We start from the raw sequence: 22,707 nt of genomic DNA on the forward strand, positions 1-22,707 counted from the left end.
CCAATTACTCTGCTGTGACATGCAGTCAAAATAAAATGTTGTAAGGTAGAAAAAGTATTATTTAACAGTGTAATGCCAACAAATGTCATACATGTTTTACAGTATCTGCATCTGTGTGAATTCCTTCACAAGATCAGAGAGGAAAGAAGGGGACTGGGAAAACAGGACAGGGGATGGTATTCATGAACAGCTTGCCAGCTGATGAGGCGGAGAAAGTCAGTCATGCTCTTCAGTTGTCTTGTTGTTTTGCTGTCTTCTGTAGTGGGCCCTCCAAAAATACAGGGACCTTAGATTCCTTATTGACAGATGACTTAAAACACACGCGATTTATTTGAGAGCACTGCATAACTGTTCTCTATGTTGAAGCTGCTACTGTTGAGTGATTAGACTGCGGTACTGGGAAATGAAATATGATTTGAATCTGAATGTTGGCAGGATATGAATGAGGCATGGTGAAGAAGTCTCTTCAGATTTTACATTTTTTCCTTCAAGAATTGGGTCTTTAGAGAGAAAATAACTAGAATACTTGGATGAGAGGAAGAATCAGTTGATGGCTACAGCTGCACAGGAAGGAATCTTCAGGTTGTAGTTCTTGCGCATCTGCCTGACCACCTCATCCTCCCACCTGCATCATGGCTCTCTGAAGGCATGTCTAAGTGTTATCAGCAGCCACAAGTAGAAGAGCTCTCACCAACTTTGTTCTGCATCTTTCTCTATTGCCGTAGAGGAAGAAAAGCCTGCAGCTGCTATATCCAAAGAGACCAGCAAGGGAACAGGGTCTGCCTACTGAAAACAACTCTGCAGATGTGCAGATTTCGTTTTATGGTGATACTGGGCTAGCTTGCTGTTGCTGTTCTATCACATAACAAATGATAGCGCTTCAGGAGACTATTTAAGATGCTGTGTTATAATAAAGCAAGATTCAGTGCTTTCGGGTGACTCAGCTTGTAATGACGCTGTATATGCTCTCCTTTTCTGTTGTGACAGCATTAGTCTTTGCACCTCTTGGGGAAAACTAATAAAATTCACCAGAAAGTAATCTAAGCCCTTTAAATTTTAACTTGAGTGAGCCTGTGTTCTCAGAAAGGGTGATAATTAATATATGTAGCTACTCATTTCCTCCTCATCTAGTACTGTGTGTCTTTAGTCAGCCTTTTGGCTAAGCTTTCTTATTAAATATTTGAATTTGAGTTTGCAAACAGGAATGCAGACTTTTTCTATCACACAAAATATTACTAGCAATTGAAGATCACAGTTGGAGTATGGGAGATATCTGCAGGTTTTGTTTTCTTACTTTGTGTTTTATACTGTTGGGAGTAGTTTTGCACAGAATTGTTCTGGATAAAGAGATGATTAAAAGATTAAGCTACTAAATTTGATGTTTAAACGGGTATCTGAAGTCATGCAAATATATGGTCTGATTTTTTTTTTTAATATTTTTTCTTTTTCCCAGACTTTCTGGGCATGTTATCTTCATTACACTGATGTTTGCTGATGCTCAGCATCTTGGGAAAATACTTTTCTAGTAATTGTGTTTTAAACACTGAAATAAATCAGTATTGTTTCAGGCTCACTCTGTATAAAAATAGTATTATTTAATGTCAAATTGATGTAGGAACCTGGCAGCCAAAACTTATCAAAAACATGTCCATGGCTTTTTTTGGGTTGACTTACCATATGTAATAAAGAATTATATTTTTACTTGAGCCTTTCTAAAATTTTCATTGCATCTTAAATATCTCCTCAGTTATAATTGAGGAAGGAAGTTTCTTATGAGGTAGCTGAGGAAGTCAGCTTTTTCTTTTTAAGTCTGATGATTAGCTGAAGTCATTCAGACACTGAAATTTTAATTTCCTATGGAAATGTTAATAATGGTGTGCTTGAGTCATAATGTCATTAAATCTAATTCCAGACAACATTACTCTTAGGAAAATGAGTGAAGTAAATAATGCATACTGAAGTGAGGTTTGCCAATGCTGTCTAAAAGCAGGTGACAAAGGCAGGTGGTGGAGGTTTTTGTTTGCTTCTCTTGCCTCTTATGCAAGAGCAAAGGGGGAAGGGGCTCATCTGTGTTCTCTTACATGGAAAAAACTTGCTCCCAGTAATCTTTCTGGATGTTTCACTCGGCTATGTGAAATGCAGTGTTTGGCTGCAGGTTTCTCACTAAGCAAGGAGTGCCACTTGGCATACATGAGAGGGTCTAGGACATGGCTCCCTTTGCTTCTGGATGTGTGAGGATTAGAGTGGTTTGCCAGTGACTGGACTTTTGCCAGGCTTCTGTGATGAACCTACAGTTGATGACTGAGAAAGATGTCATGTACTTTTAGATAAATTGTAGATGTCTTCAGGTGATGTATTCCAGTATGTTCTGTGGAATCAAGACCACAAATTAAGGTATGAGGCTTTAGAAATAAGTGAAGAGGGCAAAACAAAGAAGAGGTAAAATACCTTTTCATATGTTTTCGTACAAAACCTGTTCTTTGTGCTCATATGTTGTTTCATATTTAGCTGTAATTGGAAAATTGAAACCTTGTGAAGAAAATACATTGGAAATTATTTTGAGGCATTAAGTGGTTATGATTGATGGGTGCTTCAATATATGTTCATAGCAATCTTTTTTCTCCTCTATGTGAAATGATGAAGAGATGGTTGGTAGTGCAAGTTACTGAAATTCTTGGATATGCAAACTTAGGGATTTTACAGATATTTAACTGTATACTAGTATAATTTAGTAGCATCCTCTGTTAGTGTACCAATGTGATGAATGTGAAAAATGGGAAATAATGGTTATGTTGAATTGTTGAATAGACCAATACTGGAAAATCATTTTATATTGTACTTAATACATGATCTGAGAAGGTTGTTTTCCTACAAAATGCCAACTATTAATTTATATTCTCTTTGTGATGTAGATTGTTAGACTTGGTGTGTAAACAACTTTTTTATCATTCCATATTCTGTCAAAAGTACTTTCGGAAAAAATTAGTCCAGTTATGTTTTGGCTATCAGTCCTTATTTTCTTAAATTACAAGTGATAACTTTTTATGTAGATGAAAGACGTGTACTGTATAGAACTGATAGGAGGTATCTTTTGCTTGCAACCAAAATTATTCTTTGCTGTGTATTTATTTCAATTTTTTCTTTTTAGTAGGTGCCAGAGAAAAACAGGTTTTATGGTGTAATGTATTACCATTAGCAAAAATACAGAACTGTAAATTTTCACTTTCTTGGTCAACTTTATTTTCTGGCAGGTCATGTCATCCTGCATAATACCTTTTAATCCCTTTATAATATTTTCACTGACAAGTTCAGCTCTTGTATTCTTGAGCAAGCTTTGAATGGAAATTACACCTGTATAGATCAGTAGCTGCTCATAATTTTCATAGTGGTGTCATCAGTATCATCTTACTGGTACTGGGTCTATAGATTTGTATAAAGCTTGTTTACCTTGCGTAGGTTTAAAACATTTTCAAGTTTACTTCAGGGAAACATGTAATGAGGCTTTGCTCTACAGGGTAACCTTAACCACTTTTTGCCACAGATGTTTTTATTTTCCAGAAGTTCATTTTTTATTCCTTTTTATTCCTTTTTATTGTTAAGTAATTTTATGTTACAACATGTCAGTATTTCGTTACTGATTGATGTTGAGATGACATCAAAACATACAGTCATATAGTAAGTCATCTTTCATTTTTAGAGTTCTTACAGAAGTAACAAGAATGCAAATGAAAATTGCAACTTTTCAGGATGGGAGTATAACATATCTAGGTGTCTGTGGACCATGTGTGATTCACTGGATTTGTAATAATATTTTCCCTTCTGTGAGGCAATGATTTTGAACAGATGATTAAAAATCAAAGTGCTCTAGTTTAAAAGCAGAGATCAGGTATGTCTGATTTACTTTATGAAACTGAACATATTTGCAAAATATTTTGAATTCTCATAAGAGAAAGCAAAAGTTATAAGCATGCTAAAGCCTAAATATTGCTTCTTACTAAATCTGAATAAAATAGTATAAAAATGCAAGAATATCTTGGTCTCTTCGACCTCTTACTTTCTTAGTTCTAGGATAGTTTTTCTTATTTGCATGTGAATAGCAGCAAAGTGAATGTTTTAATAATGTTTTCTGCTGAAACTTTGAGTGTGTATAGTTTCTTAGTTCATTTAGGAAAATAGTAGAACTCTTCCAGCATTTCTGTAAAAGTCCATGTCTCTACTAACAAATCTTTGTTGCAATCTCACAAGTAACTTAGATATCATGTCTCACGATGCCAATGATTTTTATCAATGTGGTTTATTTAACATAATTTTAAAAACCCTGCCTGTTGTCAGACATATAAAACAAGGATAGTGTTTTAATTTTTGCATATTTAATGGGAATTGAGGACAAATTCTTGGATTGTTATGCAAAAATTAAAATATAATCCTTTTTGTACATGGTTGATCTATGTGTGCATTAGGTAGGACATAGTGATAGGTGCAATAAACAATTTTGAGAGGAATTGGGAGGATACAGGATACTTACGCATTTTAAGTCACATCTTGAATCAACCAAAGAAACAGTGCTTAGAATGGAAAAATATAATGGAAATTTGTAGATACATGATTTGGACTTGATCGGGGTAGGCAGACTTTGATTTTTAAGATTTAGTCTGAAGTCCTTGTTAAATGGCTTTGAGAAGCTGCACATATTTCAGCCTACATGACTTACATTCATTCAGCAAAGGTGAATAGCGGAGCAGAATAGAAGAAAGTTTCATGGAAACTTTGTTTTCTCCTGTTGGAGATTAAAATGCTGACAAGGAAAAAAAAGATCTGCAATTTCTAACTCTTCTAATCAATATTTTTGCTTTAGCAAAAGTAGTTCTAGATTTAGAATAGTTCTAGAAACATGATCTGATTAAATAGTTTTAAGTTTTGATAGATGCCATTATCTAAAATATGTTGCTATTGCGAGTTTGGAAGTGAACATACATAGTGTATATTTTGTTTGAAGAGAGAATGCTTATCTCTTTTTTTAATGAAGAGTTTTCTACATGGGTAATTGTTCAGCAGGATTGAATGCTGACCTCTGCTGGCATTGAATTTGTAAGCAAACTATTATCTAGGGAATGTATTAGAAAAAGAAAATGACCATGGAAAATGGTCTGGAGTAAAACCTGCTGGCCTTTGTGCAGGGGCCTGGACAAAATGGTGGTTCTGTCCTTTGAGAATCTCCTTCCACTGGCCTGTTCAGGTAGATATAGCCAGACAGTGCTGGGGAGATAAACTAAATACGTTGTTTTGTTCTTGCAGACGGACATGTCTTATATGCTATTTACTATTGAAACTCTGCTTTGAATTTAGATTTTTGTCTTTTGAATTATATCCCTACAACCTTTGAATCATTCACAGATTATAGATTAATTCATTCAAAGTCATTACACAGAATTTATGTTTACAGCTCTCTTATACAGTAGCACAATAGTATTGCTTCTACTTTGCAGAATTTAGAGGCAAGAATACTTAAATTATGCTTTGGGTGCCCAAGCAGAAATGCCTCTTTTCCTGGTTTTTTTGCAGAGGTTAGCATTTTGGTTTAGAGCTTTGCAGCACATTGGAGGGACATCCACTTGCAGCTGTTGAGGTCACGGTGTGTCTGGGAAGCAGATCTGAGTTTCTGAGTTTTACAGACAGAAAAATGAGAAACAGTGTGACCTACCTGCTTGGTGTAGTGACCTTCTGAGAATCACAGGAGCTGGGTGGCCAAAGTTCCAGTGTCCATCTATCAGCTGAGTGCATTTCTCAATTACTGTGTTGGATATTGCAATTTCTAGTGTTATTTCACTTTTGGAAAGAAAATTCAAATGGAATTGGTTGATTCATTCCTCAGGATTTGGTGGAAGAGCCAAGCTGAACAGAAAGCCAGTGAAGTGTTGTGCTGCCGCTGAAGGAGACAAGTCCAGCATCCCTAGTCCCCCCATATCACCATCTCCCTAAGCTCCTGTCCCTTCCTGACTTCTGCAAATCAGTTAAACACACAAATATGTCAGAAAACAATACAACTTTTTCTCCTGTTTTAGTTTTCTGGGCCATGTTTAATTGGCTTATGGAATTACACCGTAAGCACCTGTGCTGAGAGAAATTAACTACAAGAGAGAAAACACACATGAGAGAATAATTCCTAATTACTCCTACAGCTAACACTCTTGTGCAACCGTAGTCTTAGTACCAATCTTTGGTAAGTTGTTGCTCTTTGACTTTGCTGTGAGAAGGTGACATATGCCTGTTCTGAGTTACACCTTTTTTCACTTGCTAAAAATTAATGTTAAATACTGAGATTTGTAGGTTCTAGTGAAAATGTGCTTTAATTTAAAAATATCTCTTAATTGCAACATTTGTGCTCATTTTAACCCTCAGGAGCCTTACCTGTTCCTCCCTTTCCTCCAGGCCTAAAATAGAACTCTTACGTTCTTACGTGTTATTAAAGGCTTAACACATATCCAGCTGCACTGGATATGCTGCTCTCTCTTGACATACATTCATGCTTCACCTTCCTCTTCTGGTTGTGCAGCCACGGAATGAGCTCACGCCAAAATTGGCCTTTTCCTTGCACGTTGTTTTCAGATGAATAAGCCTATTTAACCTGTGACAACAGGGCCAGTGTGCAGCTAGAGCTGAAGATGATAGTGAGCAGCCATCTGTTTTCAGAAACAATGGGCTGTTTGCATCAGCTGGTATATACGAACTGAAGGGCTTCTCAACAGGTTGTCTGTCTTGAGTCTGGACACCTCTCATCCACTCACTTCTTTGATTGCTTGCACTGTGTTGGCACCATCATACCACAAGCTGAGAGCAAGAAATACAGCTTTCCTGAGCATTCAGAAAGAACAACTGGGACAGAAGTCTTACTTTGAAATCTAACATGTTTTTGGAGGTCCATGAGAATATCAGTAGAAGACTCTTTCACCCAGGATTATCTTCTTGTTATTTTCATTGCAAAACTTGAAAATGTCATTACGGCTCTAATGTCAGTACTGCTTAGTGCAATGGTAGAATTGTTATAACTCAAAAATCTAACCAAAGATTTTTTTTTCCCAAAACAGGGAAATGACTGAAGACATTTTGTCACTCTTTCCCACCCCCTTCCATCAGCTGATGACCTTACTTCTGACAGAAAAAAATTCAGCCTTCAGTTGTTAAAGTCAGCCAGGACACTTAAGTGACAGAAACCAGCATTTTTCAATGGTAGATATTTTTATTTATAATAAATAATGCTACTTGAGCAGCTTGTAAAAAAAGATTTAAAATGTGCTGCTTCAGCTTCAAACTGTACTAAGCATTATTTGTATTTTGATTTTTTGAGATGTTTATCTGAAATGGAGAGGAAACAGTGCTCCTGAAAGTCTCTCCTTCAAAAAGCCTACTTGAGCAGTTGTGTCAGTATACACTTCTGGTCATCTAAATATAAAACAAGACTTTTGCTAAGAAGGTCAATGTAACTACTTTCCTTTTGATCTTGCATCCTTGTGGGTGCCTGGGTAGTTCTGTAGGAAAAGTTTTACTGAATGAGTCAGTGCACTGAGTCATAGGCAGCATGAAGCCTGTAGTGCTGTAGACTAACTAATTGGTAACAGTCTCAAATGTAATTAAAGCACAGTTGTCAGCTCTGTGTTACTGATTGACATCCCACTGAAGTATTTTGTTTTTAGCAACTTAGATTAATTGTTCTTTGCTGTTAAAATTTGTGTGTTTTAAGACGTTGTTTCTGTTGACTAGACCTGCCATTGCCACTATCTTTTACTATCCCCTCTGATTTTTATAGTACTCAGTTTGAATTTTTTCCCTGTGTTAGGTCACATAATCAGTAATTATGCTTTTTACCATGCCTGTGCATTTACAGATGTTTAAAGCCCTTTGAAGACTTTTTAAAGTTTTCGTCATTAAGAACTGTCCTATTAATACTGATTAATGTTTTTTCACTCTTCCTAAACTCTTTAAAGCATCATTCAAAACTTCGTAAAAATCAAACTTAAATATATTTTTTGTGTTGACTTGCAGGTTACATTTTTAATTTTGCTAGTTTTCACTTGTATTGTGCCCTGTTTTATAATAATAAATGGCTTTTCTTTATCCCAGTGCGTGGCCACCATCTCCAGGTGATGGCAGTGGTTTCCAATATCATTGGAGCCTTTCTTTCTCCTGTTCTTCAGTTGCTTTGTGTGTGTGTTTCTTACCATCATGCAGCTTGAGGCAAAGGGCTCTATGGGGGATGTGGGAGGACATGTCTTGAAGCTGTCTCTTTCATTAAGGAAAATAAAACCACCTTAAAGTATTGGGAGAAAGGCAAGGTTTTTAATTTTTTTTTTTTTTTTTTTGGTCATTTGCATTATTAGAGAAAACAAACCTTGCTGGCTTTGTGCAGTACTCCTGCTTGTTCCCACAGAGAAAAGAGGAGTGAAAACATGAATGGATGGTTGCAACTGAGTTTCTTATTTCTAAAAACCACCAAGACAGTAATTTTGAACTTTAAGAAAGGTGCATGCTACTTCCATATGTGATGAATACTGAAGCTGGGATGGTGAACAAATGTCTTTTTAGAGATTGGAGGAGGTAGAGCATTCTTTGATTATATATTCTTTTTCTCTTGAACAGTTTTTATTCTCACTGAAGCTCTTTAAATCTAAAGATACTGCTAAATCACAAGACCATCAGTAACACAGCATTGGTTCACATCAGGAGTGTACCTGACCAGCTGTCCAGTCTCTGGCAGTGCCCAACAGCAGGTGCTAATGGAAACCTAAAAGAAGGGGATGGGAGAGAGTGATTATTTTCTACCTTGTAGTTCCTTCACCTGACAACAGTAATTTAAGGACTTCTTGCAGGGGAAAAGTTGAGGGTTGTATTTGTATAATATCATTGGCATTATGTTTTTTCAAGTTTGATCTCTCTAAAAAATGTGTTAAATACTAGACTTCTCCCCACAATGTTATTCATAGTTTCAATATTTGCATGAAAGGCACTTTTATATCTGTTCTAATTTGATGCTTGATAATATCATCAAGTTCCCTGAGCTCTTGTATTTTGAGATAAGTGAATCATACCATCTGCTACAGCTGTATAAAAACAATGTTAATAGTGCTCCATGGAAAACTGCTGGAGCTTTCGGATGTTTTATTGGACCAGAGAGATGTGTCCTATGGGAATCCTTTTCCACATTTCCTATTTTCTTGTCCTCATCTAAGCCCAGTTTCATATAAAGCAGCAGTGATGGAAGGTGTTCTGTTCTCTCCTGAAATGATCGGTTGGCTCTGAGATTTGTTCTTTGAATGTGATTTTATTGTTTTTCTGGACTGTAGATTTTACTCATATCAACTTTATCCGACGAATGCAAGGCTTACTGATGCAGTTCTTTTTCATCCTCCTTCCTTTTTAAAGGATTTCCTCCTTCATGGATTTTTCCCTTGTTGTCTTTTATCTTGATTTTATCTGGTTTTGCTCCTTTTCTAACAGTTTTTTATGTTTCCCCATTTTACTCTTATTGTCCATCAAAGTGTTTTTGCATGTTATCTAAATTTTAAAAACTAAATTTTTAAATAGATTTATGGCTGTAACTCTAATGTAGGTATTTGATCTATTTCATCAGTTTGTGAAAAAGCTTACATGTTTTGAATATGGTCACCAAAATCATATTTATCCTAGAGACTAGCAATAAAATTAGTTCTTGTAGAGTAAAATGCAGCATATTTCAAAGCGTCTTTTTTAATTTGAAAGAAGCAGTAAAGATTTAAAGCCAAGCTTTCACCTGCCTTACAGTCACTGAGGAGAATAAAGCTCTACTTGGAAGTATTCTGTTTCTAGATAATATCAGATAAGTTTAGCTGAAATGGAAGATTTTTTTCTTGCTCTGTGCAGGAGATTTAAGAAAAGATTTCTGTGGTGGAGACTTGTAGCTTGGATTTTAAACTTAGTAATTTGGGAACTACTCTATTGTGCAGTAGTTTTGGTGATAAAGTCGATTACTTTGTAAAATACTATTCATATAATCCTGATTATAGAGTTAAAAGTGGTGCTGGTTTCCTATTTGTTCTCATCCCATTTCTCACACACCATTAGCACATACATTTTTTGGGTTTTAGCACTTCAAAATTCTTTGGATTAGGTTATTGCTTGGCAGAATCAGTCTGTTCTAAGTTGTGGTACTGAAGATGAAGAAACAAGATTCCTCACCTGTTCATGGCATTTTTGTATCTCAGTACAAAAGTCTGGAAAATCTCACCAGTAGTGGGATTATCATTTGCTTTAGGTAGAACTTTTCAGGAATGTTTACATACACTAATTAATAAATCATGCCTTTTGAATTGTGTGGGACAATGCGTTCTTCATAACACAAGCAAATAATTAATGGTGATAATATACTTAGTAGAATGCTTAAGTATTCAGAGGTTCTCTTCTGTGTACATTGACATATTGCATGTTACAGCCAATGGTTTTGCCTTACTGCAGTAGATGGATTTGTTTTACAAATGTTGCACAAAATTTCTACTGGATTAGTTTGTTCTTCTGTGGAGGAAAGGAAAAAATTAAAATCATTAAGTGGCATCAGTAGCACCAGTCCTGGAAGTATTTGTTAGTCTTTTATGGTAGATAGAATAACTAGCGACTCAAGACTTCATTTCAGCAAAGGTTATTAAAAAATTCTGTCTTGTTGACCTGTCTCTGAGTGGGCATGAATAAGTGCTCACAACCTGATGGAACTGGCATTTAGAAAATCCAGAAGATAAATTTTAACACCTACTAAGGCATGAAACAATTAAGGTACCAACTTTAGAATAGTTACAAAGACCGTAACAGTTACAATAATTTAACAAACAGTCCAGTAAGTACACTTGGAAATATATTCTTAGTCCTGTGTTTTTTAAGGTTCTGTAAAGCATTTTCCCGTACAGTTTAGGAATGTCATTATTTTTGCTCAGCAAGTCAGGTTGCTAGTTTTCTATTTGAGTAGTATATTAAAATATATGCATGCTAAAAGCAAGAGTGGAATACAATGGTCAAGTTATCAAAAACAACGACATTATTTTTAATCAAATATTAAAAGTTGTATAAAACAGTGATTCTTACCAAAAGCAGTGTATACCCATACTAGTTTTTTAGGAGCAAGAGCTCACAGTTACAAGTGAACATATCAAGCTAAGTTTAAAAATATTGCCCTGGTTCTGGCCAGAACAGGGTTAATTTCTGCAGTAGCCAGGAAGAAGCATGACTAGGATACGGAGGTTATTCCATACCACCTCATGTCACTGTTGGGGGGAGGCGGAAGGGACTCACTCTCTTCTGGGAAGAAGGGGTTCCTTTGGGGTGAGAAAGCATGGTGGAGGGAGCTGTCTGGTATTCTCTGTTATCAGGGATGTTTGTCCACGTAAATAATTTCTTTTCTTATACCTCTTGTTATTAATACTGTTGCTGTTAATGTTTGTTTTCTTATGTTGTTGCTGTTTCCAGTAAATTATTCTTACCTCAACCTGTGATCTTTACCTCTTGTGCCTTCAATTCTCAATGCCTCTTTACCTCTTCTGCCTTGAATTCTCAATTCCATCCTGCCACAGCGGGGAGGGGAAAGAGGGAGCGAGAGAGAGCACCGTGTGGTTTTGGAGAATCTCGGTGTGGGTACTGAATATGGGAGCACCATTCCTAAACCATGACAGCCATATTCGGTGTCCAATGTGGGTCACGAAGGGTTGAGATAACAACAGATCTGCCCAGAGCCGGTTGGAAACAAGTTTGATCTAAGTATTTGCTGTATTAAGTCTGGAGCCACTGGTCACAATGTTGCTTGGTCTGTTCATGTGGGTGTGGCACCTAACCCTGTATATCTTTCCATATAAGCACTATGTGCCCATCATGGAGCTCTTTTTCAAAGCAGGAAGAGGGATCAGGATTGCTTTGCTGTGCTGTGGAATATCAGTCTATGACATGACATCAAGGGCAATTAGGGTATTTTGAGATGGGTATGCAGTGCTGCTCTCCTACCCTTACCTTGGGCACTACCTTTGGGAGTCCATTAATAATTGTATCCAGTCTGTGGAGGGAACAGGGCAGGATGATTTTCCCCAGCCTTTTACCCCCTTTTCCTCCATCACGCCTGTTACAACAGCTTTTGAGACTTGAGTTCCCTTTGGATGTTAAGGAAGGCATATTCCTGTTGCTAAGTCTTCCAGGTCTCCTCAGTGGGGTCCACACCATTCTTAGAGTCATGAAGGAGATTTCTAGGGAGATTCTGAGATCTGCCCCAAGAGCGGCTAGACATGAGTGGCATGGAATGTGGGAGAAAATGGGTCATCTTTTGAAGGATTATTCTGCTCCAGTGGTTTGGAAGTTCACCCCTGAAAAACAGCAGGACCCTGATAAAATGGCAGAAATATTTGACTGAAAAAGGCTGTGGTAATTCCAGAGAGGCATGAAGGTATGCAGCCTGATAGGCCCTGGCTACTACTTATCAGACACTGCCTAATACCAGTCAGCACCCTCAGGGAGGAGGAGGAAAGCAGAGCAACAGGAAGCACGGCCATTCAAACTGCAGCTGAACCACAGGAACAACCTGTGCCGGTAGCAGTCGCACCTATACAGACAAAGAAATCCAAGACCAAATCAGTTTGCCTAGTGAGGGATAAAGAGGAAATAAGGCCCTCAGGAGAGGAGGAAGAGCTGAGCCAGAGGTAATTGCCTGATTCCTATCCCTGGGTGAACTGCAAAATATGCAAAAAGATTTCAGCTGCCAGTCACATGAGCCCCTGGTGACCTGGCTGCTCCAATGCTGGGATATCGCAACCCAAAATATGAAACTAGATAGTAGCCGAGCAGCTGGGGTCCCTGTCCTGGGATGCAGGCATTGACAGGATTGGGAAGAGGACACAAACACTCAGCCTCTGGGGGTGACTCTGTCAAGTGTGAGGGAAATGTATCTTTTCAAGGATGATCTATCAGTGCACTGAGACAAGTAGAACACTGTGGATTAGGGTATCCAGTCCCTGAGAGAATTAGCTGTGCTGGAGATACTCTATAAGGATTCAAATAATGAGTAGTCCCCTGTAAATCCAGATAAAATCCAGTGTAAACAAATAATGTAGCAGATGTTCCAATGGAGTGCACCATCACCATATGCCAACTGATTGGCAGTGATGTCATGGAAAGAACAACAAAGTGTGTATGATTTTGTTACCAATCTCCGGCTATATGAAGACTGTCTCCCTCTACAGGCCTGTGTCTCATCTGTGGAAATAGTGTCCAAGGACTTCTAGCAATTTAAAGAGGACTCCCAGCAATTTAGAAAAGAAATGTCCCATGCCCCACCAATACAGACCGGAGTCTCTGCTATTGGGAAGAAGCACCCCCTGCTTGAGAGAGAGAGTACACACCAAGAGGTAACCTGTGGATTTACCTGCCTGACCACGGAGAGGAAGTGAAGTGGAAAACTCTCCTCTGCCCTAGCAGCACAGCTATGTGAGTTGAGAGGAAGAAATTCTTCATGGATAAATGCTGCTCCAGTTTCCAGGGGGCAAGTCCTCAGGTCCTCAGACAGAGTAAAAGGGCTGATGTTACTTCTGATCCTCTTGAAAGGATGTCCAGTTCATAGCTACAAGAAGTGAGCAATGAGTACTGTGACCAGAACTAGAGAGGCCCTGCCTGCAGCGAGGTGGGGGAAAGGGAAATCAGATCTATTGGATGATGTGGATCTGATGGTCTGGCAAGTCAGACCCAGAGTAGTATGAGGCTTTAGTTGACACCTGTGGGAACAATGTACCCTGATGCCATCAAGATACTTAGGGGCAGAATCCATCTCTATTTCTGGAGGGACAGGGGATCCCAACAGCTGCCTGTACTGGAAGTTGAAGTGATCCTGACTGAGAGTGAATGACAAAACACGCCATTGTGACTGGCCCAGAGGCCCTGTGCATCCTTAGCATAGATTATCTGAAGAGAGGGTATTTCAAGAACCTAGAAGGACATTGCTGGGCTTTTGAGATGGCTGCCATGTAGACAGAGGAAATTAGACAGGTGAACACCTTGCGTGGTCTCTCAGAGGGCCCTTCTGCTGGGAGATTGTTGAGGGTCGAAGAACAACAGGCACCAGTCGCTACCACAGCAGTGCACCGTCAACAACACTGCACCAACTGGGACTGTGTAGCTCCCACCATGAGATTATTTGTGAACTGGAGAGCGAGAGTGGTCAGCAAGCCTCCCTCATGCTTTAAAAGTCCTATATGGCCAGTGCCTAAGTCCAGTGGAGAGTGGAGACTGACAGTAGACTACTGTGGCCTGAACAAGGTCACACCATCACTGAGTGCTGCTGTGCTGGACATGCTGGAACTTCAGAATGAACTGGGGTTCAAGGCAGCAAAGTGGTGTGTAGTGGTTTGGCCCAAAATACTCATTACTGTTTATCTTCTGTGAGATAAGAATTAGGAAGCAGGCACCAAACTTGGAAGAATATAAAGAAGTTTATTAGCAGACCTAAAAGAGAGAAAAAAAAATTATACCACACCTTCAGAACTCTCCTCCTCCCCCCACCTTCCTCCCTTCTCCCACTGACAGTGTAAAAAGACAGCCCTTAAGATGTTCAGTCTGTTTACCACTTCCATAATAACCTTGTTCAGTTCGTTTAGAAAGAGAAGTCTCTTCTTGCTCGTGCTATGAAAACATTATCACACTGAGACAGCCGCCCACTTCCAAATATTGTTCAGTCCATTTAGGAAGAGGAGGAGTCTCTCTGCTCGCATGTGAGTCCCTTCCCCCTGACTTGCAGCTTTTCCCACAACTGCTTTCGAGGGTCCACTCTTGAAGGTTTTTGGGTACAATTTTAAGGTTGAGCCGTTCAGAAACAAAAGTTCTCTTCACCCATCTGTGGGAGCATTTCATCTCTAAGAACAGAGGCCCTTCTCCTTCCCTGGGAGCAAAGGGTCTTCCTCATCTTCATCTCTAGGACTATCTCTGGGAGCATCTCTAGGAACTGAGGTTTTCTGCTTTCCCGTTCGGAGCAAAAGTCCTCATCACTTCCATCTCTCCCTGTTCAAACTTCTCATGAAATTACAGCTGCGGCAGCATCTGCCTATCTCAGCGCAGGTGCTTTTGCTTACGAGTTGAACACTCCACCCCCCATATCTTCATGAAATTACAACAGGATACTCTGATATATCATAGCTTCACAACAGACTTTCAGCTTTAAGCATCTCCTCTTTCTCTTCCCTCCGGTTTTCAGCTCTTCACAGCAATAAAAGCGTTAATCTCACCTCGGCCTTCCAGCTGAAATGTGGCTTATTGCAGTGGAGAGGGGGGACAGCCGAGCCGCTCCGGCTGCCCACAGCAAGGCAGTGGGGGAGGTTCCTGCGGGTGGAACAGGGAGGCCATCGGCTCCAGGATGGCCATGGCCCGGCCCAGCCTGGCCCGAGCAGGGCCTGGGCCGGGCCCACTGGCACCCGCACAGGGCCCACAGCCACCTGTCCCAGCACTGGAAACGAGAGAGAAATTGGGGGGGAGATTGTCTGTTCTTAAGTGTGTATCACAGAGGTGGTCACAATTTTAAGTGGCTTAAAGAATTGTCCATATTCAAACTGGCCATCTGATAGGTTCTATCAGGTCATAGAGGAAGCTGTAAGAAGAATGTCACTTCCGAGACTCAGCTTGCTAACCTATGACATGGTGCCACCATTGACACTGCTAATGTGGTTTTTTTCCATTCCTCTGGCAGCAGAGTGCAGGCCACAGTTTGCTTTCACCTGGAGGGGTGTCCAGTACACCTGGAACTGACTGCCCCAGGGGTGGAAACACAACACAACTGTTTGTTTTGAAAGTTTAGGAGTCTCTGTGATTCCTTTGCAATACTGGTGGCCTGTGTGGCATTCATGGAACATGTTTTATTTGATTCCTTTTGGGAGCAACTGTTAAATCTCATTTCTGGAACTGACTAGATTTTCATAGCTGCGGTTAAATTAAAGCAAGTGTTAATGCTGAAAGAGCAGAAGTACTAAAAATAATATTCCTTTTCAAGCAAATTTACTTGGTAAATACATTTTGCTGTCTTTTGTTTCTTAATTTTATTGGTCACATTCAGCACAGTTATCTGCTGAAAAGTTTTGGTGCGAATATCTGATGCATTCAGTGCTTTCAATATCTAAACTTTATTCATAATTTGGTGGTAATTAACGTTTGTGTGGTGTTGGGGTTTTAATGGTTCTAGTTTTTTTTTCTGTTAAAGGAATTTTCCCTATACTGTTGCTAATCGCTGGGTACTTAAGAAACAAAGAGCTACCCAATGGGGGTGCAGTGCGCCTGGCTACTCTTTTGTTTCACCTGGGTGTGGGGGCAGTTCGCTCTCAGCATTTGGAGAGAGAAGCTGCTGGTTCTTTTTGGCCATTTTTCTTTCTGCGGAGAAAGATCCCAGGATCCCTGGCCCACCTTCCCTGCCCCGCTGGAGGCCGGGCTGTTGTCACCCTGCCCTGCCGTTGCTTTGAGCCTTCTCTGCATTGTAGCTGTGCTCGCCCTGCCTGCCCAGACCTCTGGGGGGGGGGGTTCTCTGTTTGGATACATCTCGTCTGCCATCCGGGATTTGTGCTCATCCCTGCCGTTCCAGCCTGCCGTTCCAGCCTGCTGTTCCCGAGAGTCCGGCCGGACACCAGGGCCAGCTGTCTGGGGGTCTGTGAAGCCTTTGTTCCATCCTTCCCTGGGACCCCAGGCCACCGGTGCCGCGTGATCCCCGAGCTCGCTCCAGAGCGCCCCCTGCAGCTGAGGGGAAACCATCACACCTGTCCTGCTCATTGGAAGCCACCAGCGCCCCTGCCGGCTGCGAGCGGAACTGCACCTGAGGGGAAAGGGCCTGACAGCCGAGAAGGCTGGGACTGGGTTTGTGATTGTTTGCTGTTACTGCCATAGTTATTGCTGTTTGTTTGACAGGTTACACACATATATAATAGTAAAGAACTGTTATTCCTATTTCCCACGTCTTTGCCTAAAAGCCCTTGATTTCAAAATGATAATAACTCGGAGGGAAAGGGGTTATATCTGCCATTCCAAGGGAGGCTTCTGCCTTCCTTAGCAGACACCTGTCTTTCAAACCAAGACATGTGGTGTGAGGTTTTTTTTGTGATTCTGTGTGTGATATTTACATTATGTTTAGAGATATCCCTTTTTTGCTGTTTGTATTCTTAGTTTCAAAGATATAAAATGCCTATACATCATGACCAGAATAGTTGGAGAATGTATTTGTGCTTATCTGTTAGTTAAGGGACCTACTGGTCTGTTCCACACATGAGACTTAATTTTGCAATGCCTATGTAAGTGCTGTCTCTTCATCAAAGTGAGGCACATTTTCTGTGTTACTGTAGTGTCGACATTTGCAGTCTTTGTTCTTATATAAGTTTCAAAATTAGTTAATTTCCCTGCTTTCTTCACCAGAAGCTATATCAAATTGCTTGGATTTTCTGGAGGATCTTTGTAGGTTCATATCCTGCAATGTGACATGCTAGTTTTTTTAGCTGAAGTACGTATCTGTTGGATAGGGTAGGGTGAAATTTTCTCTCTCTTCTGTTTTTGTTGAGATGTTTTCATGCAGATCTTTGAGAATAAATTTATGATCACTGATGCTGTCAAAAGTAATTTGCAGAGTCTGGGGTGATAAGGGATATAGATTTTTGGTAATGGGTTGTGACCTCTTAAGAAGAATTGCCAGTAGTAATTCCTTGTAGCGTAGATGTACATGTGACACTGACAAGCTTCCCTCCCATGTTGCATCCTGAAAAGAATGCTGATAGTGAGACTTGATCGAGTTTTCATACCTGATATCCTCTGGTTTGTTTCATTTTAAACCTGAGCAGCTGGAACATAGCAACAGGGAACGGGTCCTCTAGTCTTTATGCCAATTTTTGAATTAAATGTTATTTAATGGTTTCTGGAGAAAATGTCCATAGTGCAGGCATCATATTAAAATTAACCTTCCAACTATTTTCTGTTGTTAAATTTGTACTTCAGCTTTTTTTAGGAAGCAGAATGAGATTGTAGCATAGAATAAACATTCTCTTTTTGAAGTAGGTTATTTTTAATGGAATTAAAAAATCTCGCACAGTCATTTTTTCCAAATGCTTATAAGAGAAAATGCTGATTAACAGGGTCAGCTGAAGTTTCAGTAATGTAAGAGTTTGTCAAAGTGGACTCAATGAAGCATATACTTCAGATCCTTGTGGACATAATTCCATTCCTCAGTGATATGTATGTATATATATATAAATATATATAAAATATTATACTACCAGGAAGAGTGGACAACATATACATTATTTTTATGGAAAATAAGTTTCATGTATGAATTGTAGGTCATGACTGCTGTAGTGGCAAACATGACTATCTTGTGCATTTCTTTTAGAAAAGCCTAAACTATCTGAAGTATTAGGATTTGGTTGTTTTTTTATTCAGTGAACCTTTATTGAGTTCTAATTTGCCTTTAGACTTGTTCAACTGCACTTAGGTGATTTTTGTGACCTCCCCACCCCTCCTTTCTGTTTTATCAGTAGTACTTGATTTTGCCATTTTTTTTGCGTGAATTTTGGTACCGTTTCTGAGCTATTGGTAATTCCAAGTTGTGCTGTTGCCCTCTTCAGTAACTCTGGTATGTTGTCATTTTATTACTTGCTGCTGAATAACATATGCAAGACAATGAATGATTTATCATAGGCTTGGACAGTAAAGAAATAATGGTTCTAGGGTTTGCATTAAGGTATTTAACTTTTTCATATAGTGATTTTTAGGATGATGACATACCTATGGTATTTAGAGTAGATATTGCTATCCTTGAGTGATTCCACTCATTGAAAGAAAATGGAAGACAATTCAGATTGGTCAGCAACACCTCTTATGTGCTCTCTTTTGTATCTTGTTTGTACAGGCAGAGTAACTGGGTGCATCCACATGGATGAGGGTGTTGTGTGGCTAAATATAGTGTGTATTCAAAACAGAAGAATCCTCCCATCTTAAAATAAGCTTAATAACATAAGGAATTTTATGTAAGAGTTCATTAAGAAAAAATGAATACCACTAAGATAAAATTTTATTTTTAATCCTGTATCCTGTTTGAGCTGTTAAATGTCCAACATGGATTAGACCACACTTGGTGGCTCAGATTCTGTGTGTTGAAGACATGATTTAAAACTATAATTTAATTTTTTTAAAAATTTTTCTTTTCTTGTGCAACTTTTGGATGAAAATACAGGGTAAAGCTAACAATTACAAAACTCACAGACCCATCTAGTTGAGCATGTTGATTCCAAGGCAGCTAAGTGCTCTAGGTCTGAAGATAAACATGTTTAATTGCTTTGTGCTGAGGGAGATGACTGCTTATCTGCAATTACATGGAATTGGTACTGTTATCGATATGGTCTTTTCTACTCTGTCATACTCATTTGTTTGATCTTGGGTTAGATAACAGGTATGTTTGAAAAGAACTGTATTGTATGTGTGTACAGTTCATAAAGCAAGTTAGTTTTGCTAATGGTAATTCCTTTGGTCTCTAATAAAGGATTGTGGCATATAGGCATCACTATAAAAAAAAAGAGTAAAACAATTTGTTTGCAGGCAATAAATAATAGACAAAGGGGAGTAAGGAAGTTTACTGTATTTATACTCTTTCTTTTTGTAGTAAAAGCTGTCTTATTTTCTGTGTATTCATAGGGATTTTTAAAATAGCTTTTACAGTAGGATGTTAAGTATCATTGGGCCCGTTTATTGTGTTTTCAAGCAATGCTGTGTTAGAACTGGTTAATAAAACTACTGTCTATATCTAATCTGTGTAATTAAGTTAGACATAGTTGCTCTATGCTTCTTGTTTCAGCCACTAAGAACTAACAGAGGTGAGCCAAACCAGCTCCTCCTTGTGTAACATGTTGCCACAGGCAGTACTTTGTTGGTAAACAAAGCATTACCAGAAAGTGAAGTTTGGTATGTTGCCTCTTTCCAGCTTTTGGTGTATGATAGTATCTATACTGTCATGTTGAAATGCAACCAATTAGTTCAACAACTTCAGTGCAAAAAGTGATTTATTATGTTCTTAATCTACTTGTTTATTCTTTTTGTAATTAACAGCTAAATATCTTATTTTTTAAAAAAAATAAAACCTCCACTCCAAAAATTTGCATAGTTAAGTCATGCCATTGTATTCTGTGATTTCCACCCTGGCATTCTATATTGAAGTACACAGGTGATAGAATTGAGAATGTTTTTGCCTTAAAATGGAAGTAAAGGGGCCCTTGTTCAGACTGCAGATTGTGCATGCACATTCTTTTTCACTGACTTATGTCAACACTTTAAAGATATTTTATTACTATAACTGCATGCTGCTAAGACTTCTTATACCACTATTGAACCACCTGTACAGTTTCCACAAGAAGCTGGGAATTCCTGGTGTTTGATTTTATGCTCTGAAGGGTAGGTGCCTTCTCTAATCAATAGATTATATGAAAACTGTATAGTTCTACAAGGTCTTTATGCTCATTATTTTTTGTCAGTGGTGAATGACAGTTTTTCTCAGGGTCTGTATTGTGTTTTGATTGCTGTATTAATGTAATAAAGAGTATAAAAGTGAATTACAAGTCATGCTGTTCTCACTAGGAGTTTGAACTCATATTTGTGGTAGGAAATTAATCTGGTTTTAATTGCCTGTGAGTCTGAAGTATGTTCCTTTTTGTAAAGCTGATCTCACATAAATATAAATCAGTAACTGCCTGTTCTTTAATTATGTATTAGTGTATTGTATCTGCATACTAGATGAGAATATGAGCATCTCCAGTTACAGTGTATTGGAGGTCATTAAATCTTCTGTCTTGATGAAGTTTAGTAGCACTGCATTTCTAAATACTGAAAAATGAACTATGTTGCTACTTGTTTTAGAGTGTGACTGTGTTTAGCTACAGTTAGAGTGTTACTTTATGAGTAGTCATAGGGTTTTTTACAATGTGGCAAAAAATTGCTGTAAAACACCCTATAAAATTGAAAAAAAAATTTAAGTAATTGTAAATTTTTTGAGGTATTTTAATGTAAAAGAAAAAAAATCAAGTATTTGAAAATATTTTTTGTTATTTCATAAATATATGGATGAATTCTACCATGGTCCAAAAATGTTGTATTAATTTTTTGAAAAGAGGACTAATCTAACCTGCATTCTTGGCAGCAGTCTCTTTTCCCTTGCCATTTTATACTTGGTCTTGCCAAAGAAAATATCATGGTCCTTTCTGAATTCATATTATGACAAAGACTTCAATTACATGATAACTTTCTTTTGAAAGGGACTTCCGTTGCATACTTCAAAGAAAACATGGTACTTCATGTTGTTTGGATGCTAACATTTCCAAAAAGATGACAAATGCCATGTTACTTTGGGTTTCTGCATGTATGATTAAAACTTTCACCTTTGGATAGTGAGATTCAGAGTTTTTAGTATGTTCACATATGAATTACAAAGAATGAAATTAAGTAGAGAGAGAAGGAGAGATGAGAATTTGCCGAGTTGGTTACTGGAAAAACAGATAATAATCTTATTGCATGAATGAGGTTAAAATCAAATTGGAGATTATTCCCAGATGACTGCCTTTTGACTTTCTCTTGTAGGAGAATAATCTGTTTGAAATTTATTTGAAAACCTGTTGTGGTTTTTTGATTTTTTTTTTAATAGCAATTACTTAATCAATAAGGAACATTAAGTGAAATAATATTACTAGGAGAAAAGTGTTTAAAATGTTTGGATGAGTAGATTTTTTGATATTAAGGGTAAATTACTTTTAACAGCAACTTTCATTCATACTGTAATTGAATTGATAACTTTGTATAACTTATGATCTTGGATTTACACTTCAGCCAAAGATGAGCAATAAAAATACATAATTTTTCAAGGAGATTTTATTCTTCTGGAGAGGGCTGTGGATTTTGATTGTGTTTTTTTGTTTGTTTTTGATTGGTTTTTGGTTTTTTTTTAATTGGTTGGGTTTTATTTCATTACTCTGGTATGCTCAAAATAAATTGAGCATATATTTGCATTGTTATTTTCCTATAAAAGTACAATTAGAAGAAAGGACTGCTATCAATAAGTATTATTTATAATGTTACAAGGATAATTTTTAGTTATTGACAGGAGAATGTTTGTGAGATTTCTACGCACTGTAGGGTTTTAAGCATGTTAGTCTGATCAGAGTTGTAAGCTGAATCCAGCCATGAACTTCAGTTGACAGAAAAAAGACTCCATATGTCTTTCAGACGAAAAGTGATCCTACTTCCATTAGTGTCTTTTAAATAGATTGTTTGTTACCATAATAAGATGTTCCAAAGTCAACACCGACCTTTTGGATTGTTTGATGTAACTGAGCTGGTGTAAGTGACTTTACCTGTGTGAGACTTTGCACTGGCACTGCAATTAATAGGTTTGGTTGTTTTTTGTTTTTTTTTTTTTTGGTTCGTAAATGTTCATTTACATAAGTTTTAAAGAAGTGCTTTTTATTTTTATTGTTATTTAAATATGTTCACAGCGACCTAAGGGGAACGGTTCAAAGTTCCTTTTGTACTTCATTCTTTTATTTGCTGCACACAATGACCATCATAGTTTGTTCAGAAATAATTGTAAGCAACTTAAAATGCAAAATGATACCCAAAATAGATTCTGTGTAAGGAGATTTGGAATTATTTCCTTTTTATCTA

At 38.2% G+C, this 22,707-nt stretch overlaps 1 protein-coding gene across 1 annotated transcript in view; it reads left to right on the forward strand.

Moving 5' to 3' along the window:
• The window catches only part of METTL15 (methyltransferase 15, mitochondrial 12S rRNA N4-cytidine), a 90,787-nt gene that overhangs the window by 5,888 nt on the left and 62,192 nt on the right, over window positions 1-22,707 (forward strand). The gene's annotated exons all lie outside the window — the stretch shown is intronic.

This window comes from Aphelocoma coerulescens, chromosome 5 (genome assembly GCF_041296385.1).
Source record: "Aphelocoma coerulescens isolate FSJ_1873_10779 chromosome 5, UR_Acoe_1.0, whole genome shotgun sequence".
NCBI lineage: Eukaryota > Metazoa > Chordata > Aves > Passeriformes > Corvidae > Aphelocoma > Aphelocoma coerulescens.